The sequence below is a fragment of the Mobula birostris genome, chromosome 4, assembly GCF_030028105.1.
Source record: "Mobula birostris isolate sMobBir1 chromosome 4, sMobBir1.hap1, whole genome shotgun sequence".
Classification (NCBI taxonomy): Eukaryota; Metazoa; Chordata; class Chondrichthyes; order Myliobatiformes; family Myliobatidae; genus Mobula; species Mobula birostris.
Window position 1 is genome coordinate 156,187,723 of NC_092373.1, and position 14,310 is coordinate 156,202,032.

The 14,310-nt window shown below is 39.7% G+C and overlaps 1 protein-coding gene across 3 annotated transcripts in view; it reads right to left on the minus strand.

The window, feature by feature from the left end:
- Nucleotides 1–14,310, minus strand: part of LOC140196049 (serine/threonine-protein kinase 32B-like) — a 325,870-nt gene that overhangs the window by 208,788 nt on the left and 102,772 nt on the right. The window lies entirely within an intron of this gene.

Below are 14,310 nucleotides of genomic sequence, written 5' to 3' on the forward strand. Positions count from 1 at the left end.
GAACCTTCTGTATCAATAACGCAGAAAGTGGAGTTATTGCAGAAGCTTGATTGTGGTGTGTCTGTGCGGAGTCTTCCTGAAGAAAATAGTGTTGGACCTACCACTGTATACGATTTAAATAAACAGAAAAACAAGATACTGTAATTTTATAGTTACAGTGACATTCTACATTTATTCCAATAAGTCATTTACCATGTGTTTGATTTGGTTCGTTTGAAGCTGTATATTTTTCATGTTTTATTGAAAGTTTTTGTGGGAAATAAATTTTTTTCTTGTCATTATTCTCTAAACAATACAGTATAACAACTATTTACATAGCATTTACATTGTATTAGGTATTATAAGTAATCTCGAGATGATTTAAAGTATACGGGAGGATGTGTGTAGGTTTGGTGTGCTGCTGGGTCCTAAAGTCCACCACACTGAGACAGGTTAAGTAAGGGACTTGAGCATATGTGTTTTTTGGTATCGGGGGGTGGGGGGTCTGAAATGCAAAAATTTCTGAATTCCGAAATGCAACTGGCCCCAAGGATTTCGGATAAGGGATTGTGGACCTGTACTTACTCAGATTTATCAGAATAATTGGTGATCTCTAGTTTGGCCTTAATGCTTGCTACATATTTTGTTGATTCTGGATTCTTTGGGTTTGCGGAACAAGTTTCATTGAAGTTTAAGCCTTGCACATTTTTTCACCCTTGGTGATGCAGAATAACGACCATGACTATAATAGCACTATATTGATTTTTGACAGCAATTCTTCTTCATTGATGGTTTTGAGAGAAAATTTTGGCTCTGGCACTTACTTTCTCCTCCTATTCTAGCCACAACCTGAAATCTAGTGAATAGAACTGTTCTCTGAAAATGAAAATGATCTTGCTCTTGGATTCATCATAGACTGTTTGATATCCTTTGCAAGAGCTTTCTATCCAAGTTGCTTTGATGTCAGTCCTTTAATAACCTGTGATTTCGGATGACTCAAAATCAAAAATATCACATTTTGCAACAAGTCATCTTGGCTTAATGCAGTGCTGTTGCTTTATTGTATCACTCCTTGGATCAAAGTCACCTCATGTTTTGCATTCTGCTGTGCAGTGAAATATCCGATTAAAGCAGTGTTTGCTAAATGTTAGTGGCAGGTGCCAATATTTCATAAACTTCCTAAAATAAATCACCATAATAAGGTAATCTCCCCTTTAAACTTCCAAAGCAATTGTACCATATAGCCTACTATATAATACAGGACTACTTTATGTTGTAGTAATACATTGTATTGAGCATGCGCTATTAGGCGCGTACTGATCTGTACATAGAACATAGAATAGTACAGTACAGTACAGGCCCTTTGGCCCACAATGTTGTGCCGACCCTCAAACCCTGCATCCCATATAAGCCCCCACCTTAAATTCCTCCATATACCTGTCTAGTAGTCTCTTAAACTTCACTAGTGTATCTGCCTCCACCACTGACTCAGGCAGTGCATTCCACACACCAACCACTCTCTGAGTAAAAAACCTTCCTCTAATATCACCCTTGAACTTCCCACCCCTTACCTTAAAGCCATGTCCTCTTGTATTGAGCAGTGGTGCCCTGGGGAAGAGCCACTGGCTATCCACTCTATCTATTCCTCTTATTATCTTGTACACCTCTAGCATGTCTCCTCTCATCCTCCTTCTCTCCAAAGAGTAAAGCCCTAGCTCCCTTAACGTGTGTTTTCAGTTCGGTTTCAGTTACTAAAGAACCCTGTTAATGTAGCTCCAGTCTCCAAAGTTTTATTTATAGCTTTGTTGTGCAAACAGCCACATACACAACAAATTGGCAATGAGGTTAATGAACCTACATCATATTGGAACGCCGCGTTGTAAGTGATAATGACACTCGGAAGAAGAGAGCAAGGTACCAGCCAAGGAGCGGAAGACACAGTCGGAGCCACAACATGTCAAGCTGAGACCACAGCCGGCGCTGACCCCAGGGGCTGAGGGCCTGCTTGCCCCAGAAGGGAGATTAAAAAAAAGGAGCGACACATACAATCTAGCGAGAGTACTTTTGCGACGCTAACAAAAGAAAGTCATGTGAGTCAAAAAGAAAATAAGGGACCAGGGCCTAAATTAACAAGGGATGGGGGCTAAATTAACATAACAATGATAAATTAACATAACAAGGATGGCGTTAATTGGAACCATTATAGCATTTGATAGTGGCATTGAAGACTGGGCAATTTATACTGAAAGAATAGAGTTATATTGTGATGCTAATGATGGTAATGAAGAAAACAAAGCCAGCATCTTACTCAGGCTATGTCTACACTACGCCGGATAATTTTGAAAACGAAGCTTTTTCTCTTCTTTTTGACCCTCCGTCCACACTGAAATGGCGTTTTCATCCCCTGAAAATGGAGATTTTCGAAAACACTCTCCAGAGTGTGTAAATTTGAAAACGATTGTTTCGCGTTGTAGTGTGGACAGGGTAAACGGAGAGATTTTAAAACGTTGTCATGACAACACCACAACAACAATACTTTTTCTGCTTCTGCCTGCTACTGCGCAAGCACTGCCGGACGGCTGTTATAACGCGCAGTCGGTGTGAATGGCGTGAGAGTTAAATTGTAAAGTGAGCTTTTTGACTAGATCCCCTAAATTGATTTGATTGAGTCTATCTTTAAAAATATTAATGTCAGAAATACTACGCAGTTCTGGCTGCAGAAGACTCCACTCTCTTGTTGATCTTGGGTAGAGGATGGGTTCATGCGTGTGTTGTTTACTTTATTGTCTACGTTAATAGTTTGTTCCGAGTTAAACATCTCTACTGCTTTGCTGACTTTGTAGTCGTTTGTAACTCACAGAAACAGCTCGCCTTCATTGTCTGTCTAAATGAAGAAGTCTGGTCTGATTTTTCCAGCAGAGGTTTTCTTTGTATTCCTCGAAGACATTGTTGAAAACTTCCTTTCGTTGTTGTTGGTACTCTAGTTTTATTCTATGGAAATAGTACAATGCCGCCATGGAAATGTAAATATTATACAGTTTCCTCTTCGCTTGTTTTTTGTAGATGCGTCTGTGCATGCCCAGTAGGAGTTGATTCACCCAAATATCCATTTTGGTGTGGACAGAGATATTTTGAAAAACACCTAGTGTGGACACCTGTCATTTTTACTCGAACCCGGGCTTTTCAAAATTATCCGGTCTAGTGTGGACGTAGCCTTAGTGTAATGGGTGCAAAAACATATGGCCTGCTACGGAGCTTGTTAACCCCTGAAAAGCCAGCTGACAAAACGTTCAAGAAATAGTAGACACTCTCCAACAACATTTAAACACCAAACTGTTGGCCATTGCTGAAAGATTTAAATTCCATAAATGGAATCAGAGCAAAAATGAAAGCATTTCTGAATATTGTGCTGAATTGCGCAAATTATCAGAACATTTTCAATTTGGAACTAGACTATCAGACGCATTGAGGGACAGGTTAGTGTGTGGCATGCACTGTGAAACCACACAGAAGAAGCTCCTGTGTGAAAAAGACCTTACATTCGAGAAAGCGCTAAACATCTCAATATCATTAGAAACAGCCACACAAGATGCTTCAGAGATACAACAAAAATCTATGGAATATGCCACAAATAAAATGTCACTGAACAGAAATGAAGGAAAGAAATGTTACAGTTGTGGGAACAGGTCATATTACCCTGATGATTGTTGGTTTAAAGATAAAGAATGCAGAAACTGTGGCAAACAGGGCCACATTGGCAGAGTATGCAAAGCTAGTAAATAGAAGAAAAAGGACAAAATACAGAGAAACAAGAGACCCCAGAAAGGAAAATCCTGTACAACAATGTGCACAAATAAAAGAAAACAATGCTGATGAAAACTACTCAAACAAAAGTGAATTGTCTTGTCTGCAAGTTCACAGCGTGAAAGACACAAATGATCGAAGAATAATATGGATCATTCCACAGAGGCAGGCGTGAGACTGAAAATGGAGTTGGACACAGGCTCAGCATTAACAGTAATCTCTGTACACGACTACAATCGACTGTTTTCTCACATGCCTCTGAAACGAACTAAACTACTGATAAAGACTTACACAGGACAGAAAGTGCGCCCCAAAGGTAAAATTAATGTGACAGTGACCTACGGAGACAAAAGACAGCAGCTGAACCTCTATGTACTGAAAAATGGAGGACCACCATTGCTGGGACATGTATGGCTCAGGAAAATTCATTTGGAGTGGCACACCATCAAGGCTCTAGATGTGTCAGCAAAGGAGGGCAGCAAGACTACATCTGAGATACTGTCACAAATACTTGCTGACTCTGAAGAAGTGTTCATAAAAGGAATAGGAACACTTCAGGGCATGAAGGCAAAATTGAGATTGAGAAAAATGCATGTCCAAAATTTTACTAAGCCAGAGCAGTGCCATATGCAATCTGTCCTACAGTAGAGGCAGAGCTGAAAAATCTGGAGCAGAATGGGGTCCATTCAAAGGTGGATTGGAGTGAATGGGCCACGCCTGTTGTTCCAGTGATGAAGAAAACCTCCAGCACAAAACCAGGAAAACCAATCAAGGTGCACATATGTGATGGCTTTAAAGTGACTGTCAACCCAGTTCTCCGCACAGTACAGTATCCCCTACCCCGTATTGAGGACATTTTTGCTTCCCTGCAGGAGGGGAACATTTAACAAAAATTGATTTGACCCAGGCTTACCTTCAAATGGAAAATCGAGGAAGCATCCAAGAAATACCTGACAATAAATACACATAAAGGACTTTATCAGTACAACAGGTTGGCGTTTGGGATAGCATCAGCGCCTGCAATCTGGCAAAGGGCAATGGACCAGGTTCTGCAGGGGATTCCAGGGACTCATTGTTACCGGCAAGGATGACGATGAACATCTTTCTAACCTAAAACAAGTGCTCACCAGGTTATGAGAATATGGGCTCAGAGCTAATCGACAGAAATGTGAGTTTTTCAAAAAGGAAATCTCATACTGTGGGCATGTGATCAACAAGGATGGTTTACACATGTCTCAAGACAAGATAGAAGCGGTGCTTAAGGCATCACCACCTGACAATGTGTCTCAGCTGAGAGCATATCTTGGACTAGTGAACTACTACCACAAGTTCTTGCCTAACCTATCCACAGTCCTACACCCACTAAATGCACTATTACAGACAGGGACACAATGGAAGTGGACTGAGAGCTGTGAGAAAGCGTTTCAAGAAAATAAAAGATTCATAACTTCAGAAGGGATGCTTGCGTACTTTGACCCCTCCTTACCTATCCGACTAGCTTGTGATGCCTCACCCCATGGGATAGGAGCTGTGTTATCACACAAGTTTCCAGATGGCTCTAAAAGACCAATAGCTTTTGCCTCAAGAATGCTAACTTCAGCTGAACGCAACTACGCACAGATTGACAGAGGGGCCCTAAGCCTCGTGTGGGGAGTCAAGAAATTCAGTCACTACCTGTATGGCCAAAAGTTTACCCTGTTGGCTGGCCATCAGCCTCTTGCGTCAATCTTCAACCCAAGGAAAGGTGTTCCAGTGATAACAGCACAAAGGCTACAGCGATGGTCCCTTTTCTTAGGAGGTCACAGGTATGACATTGAACACAAGGGGACCAAGCAACACGGCAATGCAGATGATTTGTCCTGTTTACCACTGCTCACTTCTGAGGTAACCATGCAAATGGATTCAGCAAAGGTCTTTCACAAACAATAGTTGAACCATTACCAGTGACAAACAGCCTTATTGAGAGGGAAACAGGCAATGACCCTATGTTGTCAAAAGTGTATGACATCACGGTAAAGGGATGGCCAGCGCGGAGTAACACACTGTTTCCAGCCTTCTCAGTGAGGAAGGAGCAGTTGTTAGTGTGTCGAGGAACACTAACGTGTGGTTCACGAGTTGTGATTCCTCCCAAGCTACGCGCCAGAGTGCTGGAGGAACTGCACGAGGGGCACCAGGGTACTGTAAAAATGAAAAGTCTTGCCCATGCCTATGTGTGGTGGCCAGGAATCAATAAACAGATTAAGGACTTGACCAAGAACTGCTCTGGATGTCAAGAGATCCAGAACACACCACCACAAGCCCCCCTCCATCCATGGGAGTGGCCCTCATTACCATGGCAACTAGTGCACATCGACTTTGCTGGACCATTCATGGATTCTATTTTTTTCAATCGCTGTCAATGCACTTTCCAAATGGCCAGAGGTCATCAAAATGAAGTCAACCACATCAGAAAAGACCATGACAGTTCTGAGGACCATGTTCATCAGGAATGGCATACCAGAACAAATCTGCACAGACAATGGACAACAGTTTGTCTCTGAAGAATTCCAAACAATCAAGCACTTTGCATCTGCCCCTTATCATCCATCCACAAATGGCTTGGCAGAAAGATTTTTACAGACATTCAAGAAAGCCATCAAGGCAACGGACAGCGAAAATCAACCACTGCAACACAAGATAGACAACTTCCTTCTTGCCTATCGTACTGCAGTACATGCAACCACTACTCAGACTCCAGCGGTGATGTTTCTGAACAGGAACCTGAGGTCCCGCATGGATCTTCTCAAACCAGATGTACAGCGTGATGTGGAGAACAGACAGTTCAAACACTTGAATGCTAAGTCAACAAGGAGCTTCAGTGTGGGACAGTTAGTCCTTGCACATGATTACCGGACTGAGAAGTGGCAGCCGGGTACAATTTCTGCCATAGACGAACTACTGACGTATAGAGTACAGGTGGGAGAGAACGTATGGAGACGTCATGTGGACCAAATCCTGGATGCTCAGGTGAAAAACTCAACAACACCTTGCCCGGACTCCCATGACAAAGAAGCACGTCATGTGGATCAAATCCTGAATGCTCAGGTGAAAAACACAACAATACCTTGCCCTGACTCCCTGGACATAGAAACAAACACTCCTGATGTGACCATATCAGCCTCATCCACAGATAAGCCTGTTATCAGTGCTGAGGACCCACCTGATGTACCTGTGGAGACCATTTCCCGAAAGCAAACACTTCAGGGCAGACGTTACCCGGAGAGGCAGAGAGACCCCCCCCCCGAGACCTGTTATAATTATTATAATTATTATTATTATGTTACTTTATTATAATTTGATATTAAGTTACTAAGTGAATAATTGGTAAGCATTGTATGTTAAGCGTACACATATTTGTTTAGCGTAGTGTCCCCAGTAAAAATAAGTTGATACACTATTAAAATAAAAGGGGATGAGTGTACCATATAGCCTACTGTATAATATAGGACTACTTTATGTTGGAGTAATACATCATATTGAGCATGCTCTATTAGGCACGTATTGATCTGTACGTGTGTGTTCAGTTCGGTTTCAGTTAAAGCTTATTAACGTAGCTCCAGTCTCCAGCGTTTTATTTATAGCTTTGTTGTGTAAATGGCCACATACGCAACAGCAATTTTCCCCATACAACAAGTTCATGGGTGTTTCATAATACACGTCAAACGGCATGAGGTTGTTCAGTTAATGGTGTGTGAAGTGAGTGCAAATATATTGAATATATTTGCAAAAGTGGTTGGCTTGAACATATGTGGATTAATTAAAGTGAAATATTGTCTTCTTGAGGGCTGCAGGCTGTCTCAGTCTGAGACACAGCTCTAGGATATTCTGTATGGAAGTTCAAAAACTTGACTGAAAAAGGTCAAGTTCTGAGGGGTATACACACACACACACACACACACACACCAATCTGCATCTTGGATCATTCATATTCATCAGCAGCTCTGAGTCTGGTCTAGCCAGGGATCATTTCCGGGTGAAATTAACTCCAATGGGAAATTGGCATGAGCACTTCTATGCATATTCACCTTGGAGAGGCTGAGAAAATCATAGCATCAGACCTGTACCAAGTAATGTCACTGGGCACACTCAGAGTATCTCCTCTAAAGCTGGTAAAAATTGGAGTTTTGGGTGTAAATTATAAACTTTGAAAATGACTTACAGAAACAATAAGGAATGCGTTATTCGAGGTAGAGAGTTCCAGGATTTAGAACCAGGGACAAAGGATCAGCAATATATTTCAAAACCAGGATGGTATGCAACTTGGAGGAAAACTCACAGGCCGTGACATTCTCGTGCACCTGCTGCCTTTGTCCTTGTTTGAGGCAGATGTGGCAAATTCGGAGGGTGCCTTCAGAACGTCCAAAGTGAATAACTGCAGTACATTTTGTAGATGGTACACAACAACCAGCAGTAAAATAAATAAATATTTAGGATCGTCAGTAATGGCAATCAGGTGGGCTGCTTTGACCTAGACGGTAGCAAGCTTTTAGAATGTTGCTGGAACTGCACAGATCCAGCCAAGCAGAAAGCAGTCCATTGTGCTTTTGATTTCTGCCTTGTAGATCATGAAAAGACTTTGAGAAGATTACTCACTTATGGGGCTTTGCCAACTACACTATGATAGAATAGTTTTTTTTAATCAGGAAAGTATATCAAACATAGCGGAAGCACTTTTAAAAACTTCTGAAACTTTACAATGCAATACGTTGATGGATACATTTTTGATTGTAATTCCACATGAATGTACACATATTGTATATTATGCATAATAAATCTACTTTATGCTAGCCTTATATTCTGATGTTAAATTGCAATACCTAGTTGAACGATTAATGCATTCATTATTAAGAAGAGGGACAGCATTTCAAGAGCATATATTTACACCAAGCAATATGAAAGTACTTCAAAGGAGAAGTAAATAATGCTTTCAGACTCCCAATATATAATTAAATTTTATCATGCAGAAAAGCAAAAAGCAAACCAATTACGTTAATTAATTGATTAAATTAGACATTGGATTTAAAGAAACAATACTCTTGGTAGAAGTTTAAATTAAGACAGAAGTTTGTAATGAATGGTTAATAATTGATCTAATGTACTGTAAATAACCAACACTAAATACCACATAATTTATTTAGGTAATCACATTTTTCAGTGGATTTCACTTCCCTTTATTGTGTTCATTAAGGCCTACTTTCAGCAGTTAATTGTTCATTCCCTCTGAACAACCTGAAAATGGATAAAGTGAATTGCTAATTCATCATGTTTAAAACTGTAATAACGTAATAAACCAATGTACTTTCCTTAAATGCTGAAATATTTTAATGTACAGATTTTCAATTAACTTTCATTAAATTTAAATATCCTGCAAATTTAATCCAGTCAACATGCAAAAGAAACTAAATTTTCAATTACATTGAGGAAAATTTTGATTAGGTTTCAAATGTTGAATGCATTTTTAATGACTTGTCAATAATAACGCAAATTGTCAATATCTGTTGAAGCACTGTCACTTGCTTTAATTGAAAACTAAGACAAAATATTGGAAGCAGAGAAGTAGTGTGCTGAGTATTATTTTAGTGAATTAAATAAAAACATAATACTAATTAAAATCACAAAGAGAAGGAAATCTAAATTTATCAACTTAAACTGATTTCATCGAAAAGCGTTATGTCCTGGAGTGCAATCCTGTGAGAAATGGGTATACAGTAGATTACTGAAAAAGCTACTAAAATTGGATTTTAAGCAGATCATCAAATTGTGGCGCAGCCTATACTCTACCCAAAGTTAAATTTCGGGGTAGGAAGAGAATTACAGATTGAAATGGTGAAATTGTGATCCACGTGGTTTTGAAAGACAGCCCTGAGTGGCACTTAGAGGTGAGTTACCAATGCCTTATATAAAATGAATGATTGTTGCAAAGACCAGAGATCATGGACAGGCTGTCAAAAAGATGGACAGACTGACATATAAAGAGAAGTTTACACTGTTACAGTTTTGATTCAATCTGAAATTCAAAGAGCAAATTTTCCAAAAACAAAGATCTAGATAAGACTTTAATAATAATATTTCACAGGCTGAGACTTTAACCATGTTATTTATTAAATGCCTAACTGAACAGCATTTAGAAGAATTAAACTAAAATTGCACAGATTTCATATTTCTACCTTTCCAGTGGTGCAAAAGAAGCTTATATTAAATCAGCAGGATACTTACTTGGTTTAAAAATGAAATCATATTAAAAATTCATCTGGAAAATACAATAGCTTATGGGCACTGACTTTGCAACATTTTCAACACTATCATATCAGTATGCTAATATCTTACAATTGATGTGAATGCTGTGCCATTAAAAACAAAGTTCTAAACACAAAAGCAAAAATGTTGGTTAAGTTACACCATATGTTAACTTTTGTAAATAAAACATAGTTTTCATTTTAAGCCAATGCTGTTGACTGATAGAAATTGCTGTCATCTATTTGATTAAGTTATATTTTGTAAAATGTCGCAGAATGTATTTCTTACCATGACAAGGATCTTAGGATCATATGTTTATACTAACACTTTAAATAATTTGTACCACTCCTCTGTTCTTTAATCTTAATACAGCAATTTTTCAGATATTTATCTAATTAACTTTTAATACTTATAACTGCATCTTCATCAACATCGCTTTCAGGCAGTGCATTATAACCACTGTTGTGTATTTTTATGTAGTTTTTATCTCTGGTTCCATTGACAGTTACCTCTGTGACCTTTGGTTAAACCCGTCTGGAAGTGGAAATCTTTACTCGCTTTTTCATTTTCAAGATCTCAAGATTCAAGTACATTTATTATCAAAGAATGTATAAATTATACAACCTTGAGATTTGCTTAATCATAGGTAGCCACAAAGCAAGAACCCTGAAATAACCTAATTAAAGAAAAAGAAGAATAAAAACAAGACCATAAGACTTTAAGATCATAAGACATAGGAGCAGAATTAGGTCATCTGGCCCATCAAGTCTACTCCACCACTAGTCACTGGCAGCTAAGTAGACAATGATCCTTTTATTCCCACTCACGGCCTTATTCCAATCAGTCAATGCTCTGACCATCGTAGTTACTTTCCTGTAATACCACAGGTTCTTAACTTGTTAAGCAGCCTCATGTGTGGCACCTTGTCAAAGGTCTTCTGAAAGTCCAAATATACAACATCCACTGCATCCCCTTTATCTATCCTACTTGTAATCTCCTCAAAGAATTCCAACAGGTTCGTCAGGCAAGATTTTCCCTGAAGGAAATCATGCTGATTTTGTCCTATCTTGTCCTGTGTCACCAAGTACTCCATCACCTTGTCCTTTACAATTGACTCTAACATCTTTCCACCCACTGAGGTTAGGCTAACTGGTCTATAATTTCCTTTCTGCGGCCTTCCTCCTTTCTTAAAGAGTGGAGTGACATTTGCAATTTTCCAGTCCTCTGGCATCATGCCAGAGTCCAATGATTTTTGAAAGATCATGTTTAATGCTGCCACAATCTAAAATGCTAACTTTTTCAGAACTCTAGGATGCAGTTCATCTGGTCCACATGACTTATGTACTTTTAGGTCTTTCAGCTTTTTGAGCACCTTCTCCCTTGTAATAGTATCTGCACCCATTTCTCTTCCTTCACACACTATAATATCAGGCACACTGCTTGTGTCTTCCACAGTGAAGACTGATGCAAAATACTCATTTAGTTCATCAGCCACCTCCTTGTACCCCGTTATTATTCCTCCTGCTTCATTTTCTACTGGTCCTATAACCACTCTCATCTCTCTTTTATTTTTTACATACTTGAAAATGCTTTTAATATCCACTTTTATATTATTTGCCAGCTTGCTTTCATATTTCATATTTTACCCTCTAATGATTCTTTTAGTTGCTCTCTGTAGGTTTTTAAAAATGTCCCAATCCTCTATCTTCCCACTAATTTTTGCTTTGTTGCATGTCCTCTCTTTTGTTTTTACATTAGCTTTGACTTCCTTTGTCAGGCACGATTGTACTATTTTGCCATTTGGGTATTTCTTCACTTTTGCAATACACATGTCCTGCACCTTCCTCATTTTTCCCAGAAATGCACACCATTGCTGCTCTGCTGACATCCCTGCCAACAGCCCCTTCCAATTTACTTTGGCCAACTCCTCTCTCATACCACTGTAGTTTCCCTAACTCTACTGAAATACTGCTACAGCAGACTTTACTTTCTCCCTATTAAATTTCAAATTGAACACAATCATATTATGATCACTGATTCTTAAGGGTTATTTTACCTTAAGCTCCCTAATCACCTCCGGTTCATTACATAACACCTAATCCAGTATAGCTGATCTCCTAGTAGGCTCAACGACAAACTGCTCTAAAAAGCCATCTCTTAGGCATTCAACAAACTCACGTTCTTGAGATCCATTACCAACCTGATTTTGCCGATCGACCTGCACGTTAAAATCTCCCATGACTATCATAATGTTGCCCTTTTGACACACCTTTTCTATTTCCTGTTGTAATCTATAGTCCACATCCCAGCCACTGTTGGGAGGCCTGTATATAACAGCCATCAGGGTCCTTTTTCCCCTTGCAGTTTCTTAACTCAAGCCACAGGGATTCAACATCTTCAGATCCTATGTCACATCTTTCTATTGATTTAATGCCAGCAGACATCACCAGTAGAGCCACGCTTCCCCCCACCTACCTTCTTATCCCTCCATTACAACATATAACCTTTAACATTCAGCTCCCATTTACAACTTTCCTTCAGCCACAATTCAATGATACGATGGCCACAACATCATACCTGGCAATCTGTAATATTGCAACAAGATCAAACAAAAGACCAACACCTAATGTGCAAGAGAAAGAAAAAAAAGTACAAATCATGCAAGCAATTGAAGTGAACAACAACAACATTCTGAAGCAAAGCTTGAGTCCACTGATAGGAAGCCCGCAACAGCCTGGAGCAGGCCCATAGCCTCGCTTATCAGTTCATCATACTATCGGGCATGAAGCATGTCAGCCGGAGACGTATTCATTGCCTGAGCATCATGGAGATGACCATTGTGGAGAACAAGCGAAATCAGCTCTCGTCTTGACCGACATCCTGTCTTTTCAGTCTACCTGGGCCAGCATTTAAATTGACCAAACAATGGAACAGCGAAACTCTCTGGTGCCTTGGAGAGAGAAGTGAAGATCGTGGAGAGCAAGCAAAATTGGCTCTTGCTTCCAATCTGGGTCAGCGTTTAACTTGTCTAAACAGCTAATTGTACCTCATTAGGAGGCAGACACCGATGCTGCGAAAGGCCTAGACCGTGCCACCCAATGACTTGTTCTGGGCCTTGTTTTTCTGATGACCAGCCCGAAGTCACTCCCAAGCCCTTCAAATCAACTCAGTGACCAGAACAATCCAGCCTCGCACCCAGGCTAGTTGTACAGGCACCGAATCTCCTCTGCCCAGGCTTCAACTTCTGTTCTTGGCTCCCAGAGCGATCCAACCTCTGTCCCGCGCCAGTTATACTGGCATCAGAACTCCATCTGCAACAATTCTGCAACACACCATCTTGGCTCATCCCCTGAACTCGTCTCCCCATCGCTCACCCCTTCACAATTTTTAGTCAGACTTCTTAGCTTTTTGACTACTAGAAAGCTGTTGCACACATTCGGTAGTGTCATCTTAACCTCAAGTTGTATATAGAATGAATGATTGGAATGAACGTTCAACTGACAGACATGACTGTTTTACACATATAGCACTACTAACCAGGGTAGAAATTTTAGACAAATTATTCCATCATCAAAAGCATTAGAAACTTCGGTTGTTAGGGCACTCCTGCAAATTCCCTAACAATGGATACTATCCTAATAAATCTCATCTACAAACTCACTAAGGCCCTTAACCTCCTTCAATTGCCCAGAATTAACACCTTGTCTCCAAATGCCACTTAAATTTATGAGCATTGAGCATAATTCTGTTCATTTTCGCTGATGTTCATCTATACATAATGTCTTGGCATCACCATGTCTTTTGGTGGTCTTCGTAATTTGCCTGACAAATCAAAGACTTTTACATACATTCCCTCACTGCCCATCCTCACTCCATTTCACTCTCCTCCTTTAAAATTGCAAAACACAATTTATTCATTGTCCAATCAAAATGAATTACTTCACTTCCCTGTACAAATTTTAATCTGTGTCAGTGTCATTCATTTCTTTAGTTCCTCCTGATCTATTAATGTCCTCATCACCATCCTTTACATTTCTAAGTTTTATTTGAGACTTTGATTTTATCACTAAATCTGGATCATTAACATATGTTAAAAAGAGTGACCAACCTGGGAGATTAAGCAGATCCCTTCAGTATGAAAAATAACCATACAAATCTGTTGTCTTTTCTGTCCCCCAAGTTGTTGTCTTATCAACCAGGTTCTATTTATTTAGGGGAGTTAGTTTTCCAAACATGGCTTATTGTATGTAA